Source organism: Macaca mulatta, chromosome 11 (assembly GCF_049350105.2).
Source record: "Macaca mulatta isolate MMU2019108-1 chromosome 11, T2T-MMU8v2.0, whole genome shotgun sequence".
Lineage (NCBI taxonomy): Eukaryota > Metazoa > Chordata > Mammalia > Primates > Cercopithecidae > Macaca > Macaca mulatta.
This window is the reverse complement of record NC_133416.1, coordinates 101468039-101477416: the sequence shown is the minus strand read 5'-3', so window position 1 is coordinate 101477416 and position 9378 is coordinate 101468039. Positions and strand designations below refer to the sequence as shown.

At 50.9% G+C, this 9378-nt stretch overlaps 1 pseudogene; it reads right to left on the bottom strand.

Annotated features, from left to right (window-relative positions):
• Positions 1-7225: 7225 nt before the first annotated feature.
• LOC100429922 (REST corepressor 2 pseudogene) lies at positions 7226-9096 on the bottom strand (annotated as a pseudogene).
• Positions 9097-9378: the final 282 nt, after the last annotated feature.

Here is a 9378-nt window from a genome sequence, read left to right as displayed (position 1 = left end):
GGGCAGGGCGCGCGGCGGCGACGGCGGCTCAGGCGCGCGGCAACGGAGACGCGGGCGGCGGCGGCGGCGGCGGTTCCTGCGCGCGCTCCGGCTCCCGCGGCCGCCCCATCCCCGCAGCTCACCCGGGAAGGAGAGCGGGGAGGGCGGCGCGCGGCGGGCTCGCTCCGGCAGCCTGTGCAGCGGCGGCGGCGGCAGCAAGCCCTGCGCGCTCCGGCACCGTTTCCTCCTCGCCCTCCTTCGCCGGAGAGTTCCTGTGTGCAGCGCTGGCGCTCGCGGGGAGGCGCGGAGGGGAAGGGAGGGGACGGGCGGAGAGGAGCGAGGCGGGCGGGGAGGGCTGGAGAGGTTGGGTGCGCTTGTGCGTTTCACTTTCCCATTGTGAAAGTGGGATGCAACTGGCCCCCTTCCTCATCCTCTTCCTCCTCCGCCTCCTGCCCGCCCGCCCGCCCTCCCTCCACGCCCATCTCCCCTCCCCTCTTGATTCGGTGAGATAGGGAGGAGGGAGGTCTCGTAATTTGGGTTACTGTGTAGGTGGCCTCTTTCATCTATTCATAACAAAGCTCAGCCGCCCGCCACGGCCGCCGCGGCTGCCACCATCGCCCCCTTGGCTCGCCTGGGGCTCCCGGGGCGCGCTAACGGCGCACGGAGCGGGCTCCCGCGCCCGTCCGCCCGCGGGGCTGCTCCAACGCCCGGTTTTGTTTACGACAGCAGCCGGGTCGGGGATACGCCAGGCGCGCGGAGCGAGGATCCAGGGTGCGAAGGGGTTGCAGCGGAGGCCCCGGGCTCGGGCCACAGGGCTGCAGCGAGGGCGGCTGACAGGTGTGGAGAGGCGAGAGGGAGGCCCTGGGGAGGAACGCGGGATACGTGGCCGAGCCGGAGACTCCGGGGACCAAGGCGCCCCTGTGACAGGGTGTTGGCTTCCCCGGGTCGGATGAGTGAGGTGGCAGAAAGGCAGGCGCCACACTCTCGTTCTGGACAATCCCCAGGGCCGGAGCGCCCATATTTGCAAAGGTTCTCTAATCTCCCTTGGCAACAGAGTCCCAGGCTCTCAAGCCTAGCACTTGGAAAGTTCTGCTCACCATCTAACCTAATGAGCGGGGCTAACATTTACCGAGCACTTACTACGTGCCAGGTGCGCTTGTAAATTCACCACATGGGTTAAGATTCATAATTCTCATAACAGCCCTATTAATTAGTGACTGTTATTGTCATCCCTACTTAGTAGTCCAGGAGAATGATTATGGAAAGGCTATAGAACGTGCTGGCATTCTACTTCTGGTAGATATCAGAGCCGAGATTCGAATCCCTATCTAGCCCCAGCGCCTCTTACATACCTTGCTCTAGTTAAGTGCCACCTGTGGCCATTACCATAATCCTCCAGAGATCATTCTCTGTAGTGAGACTGAAAAGTTCCTCAAGTTAAATGCACCAACCAGCCACCGCCCTGCCTTCTACTATTAGACCCAAGTACCCGTATTTCCCTCGAGGCTCTCCATCTGTCTCATCATTACCCACTTTTATCCTTTGGACCCCCTGAGGTCTCACCACCTCACCCAGAGGGTGAATAACAGCTGGGTTGCCCCCACAGCCACCAAGAATTCCACCAGTGATTCCACCGGGAATCATTGCCCACTGGTGAATAGGTTCATGATTTCTCGGAATGGGGCTTCCCAGAGGATGCACAAATGCCTCCCAGCTTCCTGGGGCAGCTGGTGGCCCCATCAGCACCCTTACAGTCTGGCAGGTGAGCCAGCAGGCGCATAGGGGTGGAGGGTGCTGAAGACCTCTATGGATCGTTGGGAAATGATCGCTGTTCCTTCCCAGGCTATTTCCAGACCCGAGTCCCCAGGGAGGGCAATCGGCTGCTATCCCCTTTCTTCCTTCCCTCCAAGTTCCCCAGCTCTAGATGCAATCTGTTTTGGGAAGGGAAAGGAATGAGGTGGCTTTTATCCCATGCTGAGTCCTGCCGAAGGTTGCAGGTTTCAAACTTCTCCAACAGTGCTTCAAGTTCTCCCCAGTGCTGAGTGATATGGCAGGAGTTCTGGAAGGCTTAAGGAGAGGAGGGTGTGGTGGAGGGAGAGGCAGAAGAGAAGTGTAAGTTTCTGCTCTAGACGTGAAGTTCAAGGATCCTATCATTTCAGCAGTGGCTCTCACACACTAAAGTCAGAGCGGTCATCTTTTCATTCGGAAGCCTTTCATTTGCAGTTGGATAACATTATCTTTGCCTGGTATGAGGCAGAAAATGTCTTCCCACGAGATATGGGGTTACCCTTTGTGCTGTGATGACGGTGTTGGAGTGTCCATGAGGAGAAGGGAGGAAGAAGGAGAAAGGCCTGAAGTACCTGGTTGGTGTTAATTGGGACATCTCAGGCAAGACAAGTCAGATGTTTCACCTACTCCAAAATATCTGGCCTTGCTCCCCCACTCCCTGCCCTCCTGGAATGCTTTCAGAATTTTTGCACCGCTGGAAGTGGCAAGATCAATATTTTTAAAACCTCATCCGAAGCTCAGAGACCCCCTCCACAGCATAGTAAGGGATTTATGCGCTGGTGTTTTGACAGTTTTCCTGTGACTGATGCAGAACTCAGTGACCTTCACTGGCTCCGTGAATCGGCGGTGGCAGTGTCGTTATGTGCTAAGAAGCAACAGTTCAATTCCATTCCAGAGATAGTTTTACTTCACTGGTAACCAAGTCATTTCTTTAAGTCCCGTAGAGCTGGTACAATCAGTCGCAGACCATCTCGGGAGCTATTTGGATTAAACATCCTCTGTGGTGCAGCATTTTGATCACTACTCAATTCATTGCCGCTTCATTTTGAAAAAGAAACAACATCTTAAAAATACTACCCACAAGAAGTATAAATGGCTTTGATGGCTATGGTTCCCTGCCATTCTACTGGGACCATAAGCCCCACTCTGAAGAGTGGGCTTCTTTTTCCTCCCATTTAATTGTATGCAGACTCCTACGGTGAAAGAAATCAGAATCTGTGCTAACTTTTTGGCATGAAAAACGTAGGCGACAAGGAAGCATATAAATGCATTCTTTGCTGATTCTACCCCCATTTTGTACAAACATGCTTGCCCCTTCCCAATTTTCTTGTGTACTAAAGCTCCACCTTCAGGACACAAGTTCACATTTGAAAAGTGTGGGAAATACGAACAACTGAAATAAATATTTAGGCATGCGGGTTCTGTATCTCTTTGATCACTTTCTCTTGGACACCGCCATCTGGCCCAGGGGTGCACGTCCCCTTGGTGACAAAGCTTTCCTCTCCAACTGGCCGAGCCCATCTCGTTGGGTGTCACTTATAGCACATTTCGGAACTCCTTGTAACACAACTGGCTGAAACCCAAAAAAAAAAAAAAAAAAAAAAAAAGAAGAAGATGGTGCAGATTTATCCTCCAGACAGAGGCCTGCTACCACGGAAACAGGCAGTTCAGACCGATTCTGAGCAGTTTTATTTGCAGCGTTCACTAGATGGGAAAGTCTTCATAATGAGAAAATATCAACTCCCTCAGGCACCGAAGGCAATCTGGGTTAACCAGGCCATCCACAATCAGACTCATTTCTGGTGGACAGGACTTTATAGATTCAGTGGTTTCCTGCTGGGGCCCAGGACATTAAGAACTGTTCAGTAGGCAATTGGTCACAGTCACAAGATGGCTATCATCGGTGCTTCAGTTTTCTTTCTGATTTTCTTTTTTTTTTCCCATCTGACAGTGGTCTGTAGCATTACTTGGCTGGCAGAGATTGAAAGCAACTGAGAATATTTGTTCTGGTGGTCAGTGAATTCTCTCTAAGCCTCATCTACAGAGCTACAACCCCCTGTGCAGAATTTGGGAAATTCTGCCTGTGCAAAATTGGGGAATAGCACCTGTATTGTCCTCTTAGGTTTTAAGCAGACAACTTCCTCTTTCCTCCACAGCTTTGCTGATATCTATGTGGTCTTCCACATCGATGCCCTTATCAAAGCTCCCAGGCCCTTTTGGTGGCTGACAGGAAAAAGAAATGAGCCAGTCTCCTTTCTAGTCTGCTGATGAGTAGATGGTTGAAAGAAGATTAGAGGAAGAGCTGTTTAATAAGATCGCACTGGTGCTGAGAGACGAGTTGGACACAGTTCAATCAACATAAAAAGTCTCTCTGACATGGCACAGTTAAGATGTGGCTGAAGGAACTCAGTGCCTCATCTTCTCTGCCCACCCAACATGGCCCCAGAAAATTGTGGGCATTCTTATGCTTGGTGATAGTGCCCCCATGCCATGGTTTAAAGTAAGGAAGACTTGTGGTGTTCCTTCAGTAGGTGGGACTTGGGGGTCATTTCCAACATTACAGTTGTCATCTTTTTCTATGTCATGATTTAATAGCTCATGGTCATTCGCCAGCAGAGTGCAAATGTACATTGGAGGGTGTAGTGGAACATACAAGAAAATGATTCTTTACTCAAAGTCCAATGACTATCTTTAAGCTAAATAAGAGCCTTCACTCCACTTTAGGGAGGGATGAGCTATTGCCTATGGAAAGGACACAAAATGTCAGATATGTTTAAGAGACTGCGGAGTCTAGGACATCACCTTAGCATTCTAGCACCTCACTTCTCAGGGAGTATGTTTAGTGTCATAAAGTTTCTCTCAAGCCTTTTCTCCAAAACATTCACCAAAACCATCAGTGGTTAAGAATCTGAGACAATTACTGGTTGAAAGCAAAGTATGGTAAATCATCAGCCATCACAGCGTTTTTCTAGACTGGCTGGAGTTCACCCTGCATGAAGTAAGCAAACTCATCAGTTAATTACTTCTTCAGATTTGGGGAATCTCTGTAACTTGAGCAGTCTCTTGAAAATCATGCTTTTCTCTGATATTCATGGGATTCCAGTCTGTCTCTGCTTGTATTTTCCTTGCTGTTCTTCGGAAATAAGGAGCCAAAAGGGCATCAAGGACTAGACACAAAACGCTGATTCCTCTTTAATACGACGTTGTTTCCCATGTCTTTGCCCTCCCATCACAGCTCTGAGACTCGCTGTCAGCGTAATCCTAGACTCTGAATCCTCTGATAACTGGCAGCTTGGCATAAACCCATTCTAAGAGAAGAGCTGCCAGAAACGAGGCCTTCATATTAATAATAACTCCAACTCTTGAAATGAATAGCAGAAGATAAGATAAACACGCAGATAACTTCACAGCCACTTGTACTTCCGCTTCCTTGAGATTCTGGTGGGGAGATGCTCTGAGCTGACAATAAAGTTGCTGGACTTTGCAGTGAGCCCGCTGGTGCTCTCCACCAAGCTGGTGTGCCTTCTCATTCTTATGTCCTTGCCACTCCCTAGAAAATAGCCCTACCAAGGTGAGGAGGAAGCAACCAGTATCAGCTCTAAGCATGGGCTTTTGCGGTCGGGAAACTTGGCATATGGCCCCAAGGTCAGGGCAGCCTCGCTCATCACCCATCCTGGGGAAGCCCTGGGAATATGGCAGTTCAAACAGCATCTCTCAGGCACTCAGCCCCTTGCACAAAATCCCAAATGCAAAGTTCATGGAAGACCGTTTGCCTCACCCTCCTGTCCCTATTATTTTCTTTTCTGTCTTTTCTTTTCTTTTCTTTTCTTTTTTTTCACAAAGCCTTCATTCAAGTATGACTGTCATACAAAAATCCATACCTATTTATTTTATACAACATGTTGTGCTTGGAGATAAGTCTACACACTTGAAACCATCACCACAATCTCTTCCACCCCTTCCCTAGTCCTCCCTATTTATTTCTTCTTCCCCATCTGTGCTGAATAGTCTCTTCTTCTCCCTGCAGACCATTTCCCCACTCCTCCCCCTTTTGCTCGAGACCCAGAAGTTTGACATTTATGGACATCACTCTTGCCTTTTGGCTTCTGGTTGGATTCAGCCAATGGAAAGCCCCAGCCAGAGATCTAGGGGTGGACAGGTAGGGTGAAGTTTGAATATTTATTCTCCCAGCTCCCTCCCTGCCAATCTATGCATTGGCCATGGCTGTGTCCCTCTCCAAGGCCACAGCTCCTGTGGGCAGTCCTCTCTCACAGCTACACTGTAGCCACAGCCTTCCGTGGGCCCAGTAACCGCTCCCTCACCCTCCTCCTCACACCTGTGGGATTCCATGCTTGTTGCTGTGGCTGGCCTCTGCTGGTCTCTCTTCATCCTGGCATGGCTCAACCATGGTACCTCCATTAATGTATCTCTTTGCATGTGTCACCTGTTTCCTGCCAGAATCATAACAAACCAATCTATCTCCAAACATGGATCTAGAAGTGACCCCAGATCATGTTTAAACCTGTACATTCACTTTGTCCACTGATGGAAAGCAGAAAGGCTGCTAGTCAAAATGGAACTCCTTTGTTTCCAAATGGTTGGTTCCCCTGAATCTGGCAATGGAAAAAAGCTACATTTTTATTCCCTTTGCACAGGCTTTCCTACACTAAATTCAACCCGGTGATACAGACAGATGGAAACCTGGCTGGGTAGGATTTTTTTTTTTTTTCAGTTAAAACATAAAACTAAAAGAATCTTAAAAGTAAATCAGAACTACTGGGGACTAAGGGTTCAGAAGGTGGTGGGGGCAGAGGGTGGTTATGATCTCTAAAATTCTGCTGAACGTTTGAAATATATTTTCAAACAAGATACAAAACCAAGCATGCCGCTTTTTCCTTTTTAGACATTTCTCCTTAAGTCTGAACTCCAGCAGTCCCTTCAATAAAGTTGAGAAATTCCGTTGATATTCATTATTACCAAAGCAGGATTATTAAGAGATTGCTATACTTCCTCATCTCCAGACCTCACCCTATGCCACCCCCTACTAATAATGAAGAGATAAATTGGATGCTTTTGGTTCCTTTATACTCAAGGAAACCGATGTAGTAGAGATAGAAACCCTCTAAAGATGCCACTTTTTTTTTTTAGGAGGTTTTTCTTTTTTAATTTTTAAAACATGTTGAAAAGTAAATCCATGTCTGCATAAGTTCCCAACCCCCATTTCTCCAAGCTTCTGGAAGGTGGGCCTGGCGGGCACCCACAGCTCCTTAGCGTTTCCCAGCTGGCCCCTGAAGACAGAACTTCCCTTCCAGCCTCTGCTGCTGTAAGGCCCCCTCTGCCCACCTCCCCCTGCAGCCTCCCTTACCACCTCATGCAAGACTTATTGCTAAAAGAAGGGAAGAGAAATGAGCACAGCCAGCACACCCAACTGTCCTCTCCCACCCCCACACTAAGGCCCCTACCCCCGACACACAAAGGGCAGGGCCCAGAGGCCAAACCCCAGCAGACTAGGAGGCAGCCATTCCAGTCCTGGCCACGAAGCAAAAGTGGCCTCAGTCCAGCTCAAAGGCCCCTGAGCCCAGGCCATGGACCCAGGAGACAGGCCCAGCTGCCAGGAACATGCAGAACCCCTAAGTCTGGGCTGGGCTGTCGGCAGCTCTAGGTCTTGAAAAGACCTGGCAAGAGCCCTAGCCCCTCTGTCCTCAGTGACACCAGAGATGCCTGGGGATGGCCAGCAAAGGGGTCCTGGAGCCTGTGGTTGGTGGAGGACCTCAGGATTCAGAGTGAGGGCACTGGGGGCTCCAATCAGGGTGGATGGGGGTTGAGGGCCAGGACGGGCACTGTGGCAGGAGACAGCCAGAGCAGGGAGGATGAGAGGCGGTGGGGCCTGGCTGGGGGCCAACCGGGGCTGGAGGAAGTGGCCCTGTTGCATTGTGGGTGGCTGTCAGAGCAGAGTGGGAGCTATGGGCAAAGGTGGCCTCAGCAGCGGGGGGCGGCTAGGGCAGGGAGGTGGGAGGTGGAGCGGGGGTGGTGCAGGGAGCACTAGTCGGAGCACAGACATGGAGACTGATGTAATCTGGACCTCATCATCCTCTTCTAGGGTTGGGGCTGGCAAGGGAGCCCCTCTCCTAGCCTCCTCCATGGGGACTGTGGCTCCACGGTCCCCATCCTGCTCAGCCTCCCATTCCTGCAGCACCTCCTCCAGATTGAAGCAGTGCCGGTAGCTCACAAAGAAGGTCTTCACCTGGGTGAGAGTCTTGTTCCCAATCACCTCTGTAACAGTCCCAAAGTCTTTGCCATACCTACAGATGGCTTGGGCAGCCAAAAGCTGCTCCTCTGTGGTCCAGCAGAAGTTGAACTTGGTGTTGGCCTCCAGGGGGTGGAGTGGATCAATGCCGCCCTCCAGGGCTTGGCGCAGGCCGCTGTTCCTCTGCTTTATGCTCTGTACCTCTCTCTTGAGGTCTCCATCATCGCTCTCTCTCAGGCCTCCTCGACCCTCTTCGAACTCATCACTGTCTTCTTTGTCCTTACAGCCCCTCAGCCGCCGGGCCTGTCTGTCCATCATGCCAGTTCGGCTGTGGGTTTTCTTCCAAGAGTGGTGATATTTCACCCAGGCTGGAAATCAACTTGTCGGGCAGCATCTGCTGGATCCACACTTGTCGTGGAAGCCAAAGGCCTGTTCAAACAACACCTTGTCCTCTACTGTCCACTTGTCGGGGAACGGGGTGAAGTTGGCCAGGTCGGCCAGTGACTTCTCCACATGGTGCTTATGCCACAAGAGCATGCCCAGCACCTGCTTAATGTTGTAGCTGTGCTTCTCTGTGGCCATCGCAATGTACTTGTCAAGCTTGGCATCCGACACACAGCGGTTGGATCCGACACACATCCGACACACACCAGCATCCCCTTCAGCTTCTTGTTGCTGTAGCGTGTGAGGCTCTCAGGCTTGCTCTCTGCAATTACAGCCTGGTAATTGGTTCCAATGTGGCTCATGCTGTCGTGTGAGTGCTCCTCCTTGCTGCTGTCATCCTCAGAGTGGGGCTGTCCGCCGTTGGGCACCGTCTTGGCCCGGCTGTGGGATTCACACTCCATCACGGAGGGCATTACCCCTCTCAACTGTCCCAGGGGGCGCGGGAGCCTTCGAGAGTGACAGTGGTTGCCGCACTTGCCCTGAGTGCCATGCCCGGCCTGGCCTGGAGAGGTCCCCACGTGCTATCTTCCATCTTGCCCCTGCCCCCAAGATGCTACTTTTCTAGAGGATACTTTATTTTTACCCTGCTATGACTTCTGTACTTTAATCATCTGAACCAGTCAATTTGAAACTTGATTCCCCTCATTTATTGGACATTCTTAATGTTGATTAAATATTTATGCTGTCGGAGGCCTTTTTTTCCCCACCATGAAACCTGCAAATTTGGAACATTCAGGAGCTTTAATTGTGAGGACAGGCACACTTACATTCATAACCAAATGGTCAAAGATGCATTTCTCATTCTCTTTGATTTGGTGGGAGGAGGAAGAGGCATGGGGATGATGGCGAAAGGACAGCTGTGTAATCCTAGGGGCACAATCCTGGCAAACTGGATTTCTTGCTGACTGAGGACTGGACAC